The sequence below is a fragment of the Sesamum indicum genome, linkage group LG9, assembly GCF_000512975.1.
Source record: "Sesamum indicum cultivar Zhongzhi No. 13 linkage group LG9, S_indicum_v1.0, whole genome shotgun sequence".
Lineage (NCBI taxonomy): Eukaryota > Viridiplantae > Streptophyta > Magnoliopsida > Lamiales > Pedaliaceae > Sesamum > Sesamum indicum.
The window spans coordinates 11030820-11043276 of record NC_026153.1 but is presented as its reverse complement, the minus strand read 5'-3'; the positions used below and the strand labels follow the sequence as shown (position 1 = coordinate 11043276).

The 12457-nt window shown below is 28.4% G+C and overlaps 1 long non-coding RNA gene across 1 annotated transcript; it reads left to right on the top strand.

Annotated features, from left to right (window-relative positions):
• Positions 35 to 1967, top strand: LOC110012581. The gene is made up of 3 exons (XR_002287798.1): positions 35 to 885; positions 995 to 1145; positions 1330 to 1967. It is a non-coding gene; the product is annotated as an uncharacterized LOC110012581 (long non-coding RNA).

Below are 12457 nucleotides of genomic sequence, written 5' to 3'. Positions count from 1 at the left end.
TAATGCTTGAATCAAACTATCTTTTCAAACAAAAATAGAATCCCTTTGTGTGTTTGTGCGGTTGGAACACCCCGGACACTTGTTCATGGAAACTAGTCTTATAATAACACCGTTGCAATTGAGCACATCACAGCTGGAATTGCGTATAGTAGGCCAGAGATATGTATTGCTTCCTAGGCTTCGAGTTTGTGTAATACCTAGTGTAGAAACATTATTATTTACTTTATCTCACGTGGAAATTATATAAATCTAAAGAGTCTCGTGCTAGTATTTCTTGAAATTCTGTTTGATAAGGATTTTATAGTGTATGAAAGTTATGAGAATATGTGTTCTCCTTATGCTCATTATTCCAATAATTGAGTGGATTCCTTCCCTCGTGCTGTATTGTTGTTTTGGAGCTTGCCCGAGAAGCTTCCCTTCTAGGAGATTCGCCACGTCACCAAAACATTGCTCCCATCTTTTCAGTGACCATACTGAAATATGTGAGTGGTGGTGGCATATTGATGGTAGCTAGGATATTTTTGGATCCTTTTGTATTCGTTTGACATGCCTCTCACACATTTCTTTCAGTGCTATTCAAGAGAGGGAATTTTCATTGATAGGGCTTGATGCCATCTTATCACCTACCTACTGAAATATGTGAATTAATGTGGATTGATCCATTGTTTATTTTATAATCCTATTTAAATTGCTGTTTTGATGATTCCTTAGGCATGTGAAGACAAAGCATCTACAATGGATTGTGTGGGACAAATCCTGAGTCGACAAGATAAAGATGGATGCTATACAAAAGAGAAAAAGAAAGAATATGAAACAATGAAACCAAAGAGAATATCAAAGGAGGAGATACTTCGTCTAATGGAGGAAAAGAAACAACTGAAAGAAGTAAGTCATTCCTCAAAAACTGCATATGAATATGTTTATATGTGGATGTGCTTGCATGTTTTTTATTTATTTGACACATTATTTAATCTACTTGATTCTTCTAAAATAGCAAGAGAAGCTGCTTACAGCTGCTTCAAAAGCCAAAGGTGCTGAGATGAAAAAATATAAGGAGATGCAGTAGTGGGAAATGGGGAAATATACTCTAAAAGCCATTGTAGGTGAAATTGACAAAAAAGTGGTCGAATTGGGATCAATTGGAGGTATGATCTTTCTTTAGTTGTGTTTCTTTCTTTCTTCTTCCTTTGGAATCCACTCACCGCCTTCAAGGCGCCTAAGTTATTTTTTCGCTTTTGTAGCTTAGGACTTTTGCTGCAGCAACAATTTTTTATAAGTGATAGGTTATCTTACACTGACCTCTCTACTTCTCTGGTATTTTTTCAACAGATTTCTCAAGATGCATTTGGAGACGAGCAGAAGAAACAAAGAAAAAAAGGAAATATCCGCAAAAATTAAAGAAAGAAAAACAAACACAAGAAAGCTATATATACAAAAAAAAAAAAAGAAGAAGAAAAAAAAGAAAAAAATGCAATATCTACAAGAGATAAGAAAAAGAAAAAAGCAATATCCACTCGCTAACTGGAGTTGTTGTTCTGGATACAGAGACAATGGAGTGCTTGGAAAACAATTTTTGCTGCTTGTAAGATGAAGACACAACCTACGCTGTTGCTGCATGCAAAGGTACTTGGTTTGTGGTTTGCTGTTTAAGTGAGATGGTTATTGGTTAATTTTATTTTGGTTATAGCATGTAGTTTCCATCAATAATCTAGAAAGTGGCTTGCGTAGTTGTTGGTAGTCGTCTATCACGTCCACAAAGTTACTCGTAGTAACTCATAATGCTTGAATCAAACTAGCTTTTCAAATAAAAATGGAATCACTTTCTCTGCTTGTGTGGTTGGAAGACCACGAACACTTGTTTATGGAAACCGGTCATATAATAACAGTCTTGCAATTGAGCACATACACCTGGAATTGAGTATAGTAGGCCATTTAGGCCAAAATGGAACATAACAATTGGCTTATTTTTCTTTAGTTCGCCACAGATATCTATTGCTTCCTAGAATTCCGATTTTTGTAACGCCTGGTGTAGAAGCATTATTATTTACTTTATCACATGTCGAACTTATATAAATTTAAAGAGGCTTGTGCCAGTATTTCAGGAAATTCTGTTTGCTAAGGATTTTATAGTATATGAAAGTCATGAGAATATGTGCTCTCCATCTAGCAGATTGGGTACATCATGAAAACATTGCTGCCATCTTTTCAGTGACCATACTGAAATATGTGAGTGGGTGACATGTTGATGGCAGTTAGGATATTTTAAAATATTTTTTGATTCTTAGTATTCGTTTGACATGCCTGTGACAAGTTTCTTTCAATGCTATCCAAGAGAGAGAATTTTCATTGATAAGGCTTGATGCCATCTTATCACCTACCATACTGAAATATATGAATTAATGTAAATTGGTGCATTATTTATTTTATAATCCTATTTAAATTGCTGTATTGATGATTCCTTAGGCATATGAAGACAAAGCCTGTACAATGTTTTGTGGGTCAAATCCTGAGTCGACAAGATAAAAATGGATGTTGTACAAAAGAGAAAAAGAAAGCATATCGTAGAATGAATTTTATATCTATTTCCTTACTATTTATATCCTGCCAAATTTATTAAAATATTTTCAAATAAAATAATAAGTCAAATTTTATGTGAGGAGCTCAACAACTTAGTTTAAGTATGATCTAAATTAAATTTATTCTGTATGCAAAGTATTTGGTAATGTAAGTAATTTACTTCGTAAAATATATTTTCATATATTGAGCTTGTAAATTGGATGATTTATGAAAGGTATCTCACACATTATTTAATCTACTTGATTCTTCTAAAATAGCAAGAGAAGAATTAATGTGCGAATTAATGTAGATTGATCCATTGTTCTCATTCATTTAATTACCATGAATGCTATTTTAACACCACTTTTCAGACATATGGTGTATAAATATGTGAATTAACTAGAATGTTCCTCTTATCTCTGTTTTCCGATTTCCCTTAAAAATGATTGTTTTTGTGCTCTTGTTTCTAGTTGTTACATTCTGAATTTTGTCTATTATTATCTTTTGATGTCGAATGACAAAGGAATAGGGGATCAATTAAGGCTCTTTTGGTTCCCTAAAAATTGGGCAGGAGAAAGAGGATGAGGGAATGCATTTTCAGTGTTACTTAGATAACAAATTAATGTAATTGTGCTCCTCTAGCTTAAGTAAGAATTAACGTAGATTACGTGTTAAACCTGATGCATCGATCCTGCTACTCACATCTCATATTTCCCACTTATTGTAGGTAGAGTTCTCTGAGTTAACATATGTGAATATTGCAACTTTTTAGTTTCAGGGTTCCATCACGTAAAAGCTATTGATGAAGAGAAATAACTTATAGAAAGAGGAGATATTGAATCTTATTGCTCTAAATCTATTTGTGGTGCTGCAAGGAATCAATAGAGGTTCTTTCTCTTGTATTTTGTTGTATGTATGATCTGTCCATTTTTAATTTATCATATTTAAGTGGGAGTAACTCTTCATTCGATGGACTCACAATCTTTGTCCAAAAGCAGTAAGTGCTGCGATTTGTTCAAAAGCAGTAAGTTCTGCGATTTGTTCAAAAGCAGTAAGTTCTTCGATCATTTTGTGGCTTTACTTAAAATATATTGCATTTTCATGTTATCATTTTATTTTTAGAAGGTTGGTAAATTTTTTATGGCTTTACTTAAAATGTATTACATTTTCCTTCCAGACAAACGAGTAACTCTACTGTAGTGTTTCTTTTCCGTCTGGTTATCATGATATTCATCCATTAATATATCCTAAAATGTAACTAAATTTTGCACAAGTTAATTCTCTGTATTAATAAACTTTTATTCATGCTCTGTAATACATTTTGATAAATTTGGGTATTTTAGTTATAGATTCTTTTTGTTACATATGGATAATTTGATACAAATGGTAACTCTAGTTCCTTCTTATTGCATATATGAGTGAAAAACTGGAATTAGTTTAGAGATATGGTATACAATGTCTGTTGGAAATCTTAGCTTTTAGGTCGCTTTACTTAAAATATATTATATTTTCCTACAATCATTTTCTCTTGAAAAGTTGGGTAAACTTTTGGTGGCTTTACTTAAAATATAATACATTTTCCTTTCATTTTTTCTTGACAAATGAATAAGTGATTTAGGTCAATTTTGTTGTTTACTAATTGTTAACTATAGTTTCTTTTTATTTGCATATATGAGTGAAAACGTGGAACTTAGTTTACAAATATAGTCTAAAATGATTGTCGGAAGTTTTTTAGCTTCTACTCTGCCATGTGAATCCTTTTTGTCAAGTTATTGTGACCTAAATTTGGAGAGTTCTTCGGATGATTGTTAGTTGTTTATCATACCTCATTTGCTTGTTGTGAATGGTGGTGCTATGGTTGTGATTCTTCACTCAAATGTATACTTCTGATTATTATGTACCCTATTAAAAAACTAAACTTACTTGCCAACTTTATCAGTAGTTTTAAATTTCTTTCTTTGAACAACAATGAAGGTGAAGGTTAAGTTTAAAGACATAATGTAATGAAATAGGTAGAATGTTAAGTATCTTTGTCCTTGTTCTGATATTGTTGGTAGAGTTATAACTTTTTTGTTTGTGGGTTTCATCTTGTAAAGTTTTGAAGAAAAAAAATAACGGTAGCTGTAGAAAGAGGAGATATTGAATGTTAATGCTCTAAATCTATTTGGGAAACTATCCTCGATAGAGGTTCTTTTGTTTACTTTGTTGTATGACTAATTGTTGCAAACTTGTATTTGATTGGGAGTACATCTTCTGTTGGTGGACATGCAATTTTCCAAAAGCACCGGACACAAGTTCAGCGATCATTTTATCTTGGTAAGGTCAGTAAATGTTTTTAGTGGCTTTAGTTAAAATATATTTACATATTCATGGTATCATTTTCTCTTGGGGAAGTAGGTAAAATTTTTGTTGGCTTTACTTAAAATGTATTACATTTTACTTATATTTTTTCTTGACAAATGAGTAACTGATTTTTGTTTTCTACTGGTGTTTTGGGATAGTTCAGGGATGTGATCAAATGAAGGTTTTTCAATGCATTATTAGGTATTAATTTATTCTGTTTATTCATAATTATTGTGTGGTTAGTGACTAGTTAAATTTATTTAATAATAATTATCCCTTATTATTTATACCTTTTTAAAAAATAAATCATGAATACAATTTATTGTAGAATATACAAATTTATAATATAATTAATTTATTGGGGTATCGATATATTTTGTGACATAAATAATTTATTTTATAAAATATATTTTCAGCTTGTAAATTGCACAAGGAAATTTAAAAATATAATGTGAAGTGCTCAACTAATAGTTTATTATTTGTGTAAATAAATATCTATTAATCTAATAAAGTGTTTTCTAGAAACTTCTTGATTTGAAAAATACTTATTTCAATTTTATTTTATTATTAACTAGTAATTATTTTTTACATATTACAATATCTGTAGATTGAAAGGACACTCCAATTCTATACCTATTATGGAGATCATGAAATGGATAATTTACATATTGTTTTATTGTTGCATTCACACGGTATAATTTTCGTCAAGTATTTACATATATTTTGTAAAATATCGACCTTGTAGAAATTTTATTTAATAAAACAAACTTTAGGGTGCAAGAAAAGTGGAGGGGAATCTCATACTTATATTTTTTCATTCACTGTAAACCAAATGTGAGGAGAGCTTAACTAATTTAAAATTAATTTATTATTTATGTAAGATAGAGTTGTGGTAGCAAATTGGGTCCAGTAACTCTATAGTGTACTACTTGTTATTGTGTTCTGCTCAATTTGGTATTTCCATGAGCTCCTTCTTAGGTCTGTGAATGTGGCTTCATTATCCCTATTTTATTTACTAAGGTATTGTTAATTTATAATCATTATCTGGTTAATTTTAAGGATAAAAGTTTTTTTTATTTTATTATTATTTTTTAATTTGCAAAAAAATATTTGAAAGGATTCACCATCTTATATTGCTACGAAGAAATCAAATGTAAGTGTAAAATATGTGGTAAATGTTTATTAGTATGTTTTAAATAAATTTATTGTTAATTTTAAACAGAAATAAAGATAATAGTTTTCTCAATTTTGTTAATAAATTTCTCTTTATATTGGAAGGACTTGCCATTTATATTTATATTTGTTTTACTCATTATACTCTGTTATATTGTTTTACTTAACTGTTATTTATTAATTATTAATATAGGTGAAAATTGTATAATTTATTTGGTTAATAGACCAGGAGATGGATAAATGTGTTCTCTCTATTTTGTGAAATCTATCAAAATATTTTCCAATCAATAATAAGTCTAAAAACAAATTTCTAGTAATTTGTTTATTAAAATTTAAAATTTTTAATTTTAATATTTAAATTTCACTATTTAAAAAATAAAATTTATTTATTATTATAATTTGTTGTCAAAGTTTGTTTATTGATTGAAGCATCATTTTTACGTACGTATAATAATTAATATTTTATATTTTAAATGAAACTAAATTCTTAATGTAATTTTTTCAAATTTTTGTAAAATAAATTTGATTTATTATGATGTATGGTTGAAGTTTATTAATATACTAAAATTATTATTTAAATTCAGAAAATAATAAATAGTTATAAATTTATTATATACAAATACTATATTTGTAATTTAAAATTAATTTATTAAAATAGATAATTTTATTTTTTACAAAGGCGGTAAACTTTTGGTGGCTTTATTTAAAATATAATTATATCTTTTTGCATTTTTTCTTGACAAATGAGTAAGCGATTTAAGGCTTTAATTTATTACTTTTTAATAGTTGAGTGTACCAAGGGGACATTATCATATGATGGTTTTTTAATGGTTTATCATTTTTCTCTCGAATACACGTATAATTTACGCTAGTTACCATTAATTAAAAATAAAAGTTGAAAATTGAATTTTAATTTTAATGAAAAGCAATGTACTAAATTATTTGTAAACTCGATGTTATAAATTAAGTGATCGAAAGTGAATCGTATTATATTTGTATTTGTGTTTATAATTTTATATTATTGTGATGAGTGTTCATGTTTATAGAGTAAATTTGGTTCTTAATTATTTAGTAGATTTTTATAAGTTTATTTTATAAGACACAGAAAACATCTGATTAGCATAAGTAAAAATAAATTATTTAATCAAATTAATTATTTTGTATTGGCATAAATTATTAATAAAACAATAATTTACTATAATAGAATGAAATTTAATTGCAAAACTTTATTATAATTAGTGGATAAGAGATGCAAATTTTAGTTATTGAATTAATCCATATTTAAGACAAACCATAATTTATTATATTATCTGCTTTGTCATCTCGTTTATGGATTAATTCAATAATTAAAATATGCATTTAATATTATGGATATATTTATAGTTTAAGTATGATAAAAAATTAAATTTATTCTTTATGTAATTTACTTTGTAACATATATTTTCATATAAGTAAATTGTATAATTTATGAAAGGTTAGAAAAATAAGTGAGATGGGATTTAGTGCTACTTTAATTTAAAAGTGTCAAGTCTAAAAATATAATGCGAAGGCCTCAATTTAAGTTTAAAATTAATTTATTACTTATGTAAATAAATTTTTAATAATCTGTGATAAATGTTTATTAAAATATTCTCGGAAAATAATTTATTCCTTAAAGTTTCTCTCGAATATACTTACGTTGAAAGAAGAAATGTTTATAAATTATAGTCTAATTTTGGAATAAATTTTGGAATAAATTATAGATCTATATATATTTAGTTAATGATATTGATTTATTAAAATAAGATATTGATTTGTTGGTGTTATTATTCATCTTATTGGTAATTGGTATAGTTTCAATTTGGTTCTTTCGTTCTTACGTTTGGACCTCATCAATTTTGGTTTTGAATAGTTGGAAATCGAAAATTTGCTGCAGTGAAAGAGAGAATTTTGATTATTTTTTTTAAAAAAATATTATGTATTATGTATTCTTTATTTTAAAAAAAATATAAAATTAATTATTTTGTATTTGCATAATTTATTAATAAAGCAATAATTTTCATCCATTATACAGAAAAAATTTTAAAATAGGGGAATTGTCATGAATGTACATAATATTTGCAGCCTAAAACTGTTATTATTGTTTGGGCCCAAAAATTCTTGCCAGACCAGAGAAAAGTTAAGTTTCAACTCCAAAATGGTCCAATTGTGTGGATGAGGCGGCCCAAGTTGCTGGAATTGGGCCCAAAAATTAGTATAAATATTAAAAAAACAAAACATTAATCTTTTAATTTTAAAAAATTTAGAATAATTTGCACAAATAATTTAAATTAACAAAGCAACTTATTTTTATTAATATTAATAAAATAATTTAATATTTTAATTATTATTCGTAAGTAAATTTATTTTTCTACTATTATCTTCTCTTAAGAAGGCGGGTAAACTTTTGGTGGCTTTATTTAAAATATAATTATACTATTTTTATATTTTTTCTTGACAAATGAATAAGCGAATTAGGGCTTTAATTTATTACTTTTTAATAGTTATTTATAAGAATAGTTTCAATTCTTATGTTTGGGCTTGAAAATTTGCTGCCAGTGAAAGTGAAAAGCCGTCTTTTCAATAGATTAGACGGAGAGAATTAATTTTGATTATTTTAACAAAATCGACATCATATTAAATTATTTGTAAACTCGATGTACTAAATTAAGTGGTCGAAGCTGAATCGTATTATATTTATATTTATGTTTATAATTTATTAAATCATACTTTTATATTATTGTGATGAGTATTTATGTTATTAGTAGATTTTTAGAAAACATCTGATTAGCATAAGTAAAAATAAATTATTTAATCAAATTAATTATTTTTTATTGGCATAAATTATTAATAAAACAATAATTTACTAAATTTAGTTGCAAAACTTTATTCAAGTAGTGGATAAGAAATGAAAATTTTAGTTATTGAATTAATCCGTATTTAAGACCAACCATAATAATTTATTATATTATCTGCTTTGGTCATGGATTTATTAAAATATGCATTTATTATTATGGATATATTTATATATTAGGTGTCATCTTTTCATTTTATTTGTAATTGATAATATCTGTAATTATATTTTCACAAATAAATAATTTCAATTTGACATATTTTTATTCCCCGAATAGAAAGAGCTAAGCTACTTATTTTAAGTATAATTTAAAATTAATTTATTATTTTTGTAAATAAATTTCTAATAATTTGTGATAAATATTTTTCTAATAATTTCTCTGTAATACAATTCATTTTAATTTAAAACTTAATTTATTATTTATAAAATAATAAAATTTCACTAAATTTGTGTTTTGAAAAATAAATTTTATTTATTATAATTTGTTGTCGGATTTTATTTAAAATTAAGAAAATAGTAAACAGGTTAGAATTTATAAAACACAAATAAAATTTATTATTTATTTCAAAAGTGACTATTTCCCTCCAATCAGGCACCTAAAGGCAAATAGCTTTGGATTAACTTTGCAAATTGGGGTCCAAAAAAGTAAAGTTAATTTATTAATTAATTATATTGATGCGTAGATTGAATTCTAAATCTATTTCCTTACTAGTTATATTCTGCCAAATTTATTAAAATATTTTCAAATCAAATAATAAGTCAAATTTAAAAATATTATGTGAAGAGCTCAACAACCTAGTTTAAGTATTATCTAAAATTAAATTTATTCTTTATGTAAAATATTTGGTAATATAAGTAATTTACTTTGTAACATATATTTAATTAATATAATTTATGAAAGGTTAGAAAAATAAATGAGATGGGATTTAGTGCTATTTTAATTTAAATGTGTCGAGTTTAAAAATATAATGCGAAGGAATAATAAATTTCTAATGATCTGTGATAACTGTATGTTTTCCGAAAAAAATTTATTATTTACATTGAAAGAAGAAAAGGAAATTCTATTTATGATTATATGTTATAAATTATATTTTTATATTATTATGCTGAGTGTTTATGTTATAGAATAAATTTAATTTTGATGATTAAATTAAATGGTAGAAGCTTAATCGTATTACATTTGTGTTTATAATTTATTAAATCATATTTTTATATTATTGTGATGAGTATATAAATTATTTTGTTATTAGTAGATTTTTAATAAGCCTATTTTAGTCCATTATAACACAGAATAAATTCATCTTAATTCAAAATGTGGATCAATTCAATAATCTAATCAAATTAATTATTTTGTATTTGCAAAAATCATTGATAAAACAATAATTTTCAAATTGTATTGAAAAAAAAATTAATAACATAACATAACAACAAAAATTAATAACATAAAAAAAATTAATAATTTTCAATAAACTTGTGTAAAAACTGAAGGAATTCATGTAAAATCTACTACGGCAGCGATTGCTCTGTTTTCACCCGCAATCACTTAGTGCTGAAATGGGTCTTGAAGTCGTGCTCTTTGTATAGCAATTTTATTTCCTTTGCATTATGTTTTTCCTTTCTGTTAGTTGGTTATTTGGGTAGTTAGAGATATTTTCCCTTTCAGTTGTATTTATATCAACAGGCTCTCATCATTCATAAATAGCAAAATAGACAGACAGCAGCATGCTCTGCTTTTCTTCAACTATGAATCCAATTCAATTTGCTTCTTTCTGCACAATATTTGAACATGGTATCAGAGCCATCATATGATGGTCTCTGAATACTGAAAATATATCTCTGAAATCACCAATTGACGAACAACAAAGATGAATGAAGCAACAGCTGGATATGGTTTTGGTGTGAGCTCATCCTCGGGTGCGAATATGGCTTACGAATCAAAAGATTTGAAGATACATACCTCGGATTTTTCAGGTATGGTTTTGGTTTCAACACCATTGACGCGAAATAATTACCTGCTGTGGAGTAGATCTGTTAAAGTTGCACTCACAGCGAAAATGAAACTGTCCCTTATCAATGGATCGTATCCAAAACCTACTGAAAACACTGAAGAATGCAAACATTGGATTAGAACAGACAGTATGGTATTTTCATGGATTATGAATTCGATATTTAAAGACATAGCAAAGGCCTTCTCATAGGCTAAGTCTGCTAGAAGTTTATGGTTGCAACTTGAGGCGCAGTTTGGGCAGACAAATGGCCCTATGATCTATAACTTACAACGCGAAATTGCTTCGATTTCTCAAGGAAATATGGATGTAGTTTTGTATTTTACAAAAATCACAATGTTGTGGGATGAACTTGAGTGTGTCGATCCTACGCCGGAATGTACATGTGCTTCTCGCAACGGACTGTGAGCAATAAGATCGCTTCTACTCAATTAATGCAATTCCTAAGTTGTTATGGATCAACTTCTTGTTATGGATCCACTTCCTTCAGTGGATAAGGCGTACTCCCTAGTTCTGAGAGTTGAAAGCCAGCGACAAAGAAGTATCAATATTGAAGAACTTAACAATAATGCGGCGATGATGATACGTGGTGCTGAATACAGAAGAGAAACAGGAGGTAAGAACTTACAGCAGAGAAAACAACACATGGATAAAAGGAGCCAGTACTGTACGCACTGTGCAAAAGCAGGACATGCTAAAGAAACATGCTTCAAACTACATGGATATCCTGAATGGTTTAAGGAGCTAGCTGAGAAGAAGAAGAGATATGGCATTGATACTCGAGCCTTGAATGCAGTCACTTCTGAGACTGCTGCAGGTTCGCAACAAGAGGTATTAACACAGAACTTATCTGCGATGATGAGCGAATTGCTGCAAGTGATGAAGGGAAAGACACAATCAGATCCAACTCAAGTACACTTCGCCAGGTTGGGCAAATTTGCAGCAGGTACCTCTTTCAATGTTCTGTCCAATACCTTGGGTCCGAACTTGTGGATTATTGACAGTGGGGCTACGGCTCATATGTGCGCGAATTTGCAGCTTATAAGTAATCTTAAACCTTATATAGCTGATTCATTGGTAATTCTACCTGATGGAACAAAGCACAATGTTACACACTGTGGATCTGTTGCTCTTTCACACGACCTTTCTCTGAATGCAATCCTCCACGTGCCGAGCTTCAAACACAACTTGCTCTCAGTGAGCAAACTGGTTTCTTCGTCTAACATTGCCTTCATATTTTCACGTGATAATTGCGTGGTGCAGGACCAGAGGACTAGACGAACCTTGGCTGTGGGAAGATTGGTTGGAAGCTTATATGTGCTTGATAGTCACTCATTTGATACAGATGAAATAAAGAAGTTCTCCATGAAAAGCAAAACAGAGATTTGCCTTAATGCTCATAGCAATGATGCTGTGCTATGGCACCGACGACTTGGACATACTCCTCTACTTGTATTAAGGCATACGAATGTTATTTGTGGTAGCAGTTGTGAGTTAGGTATTTGTA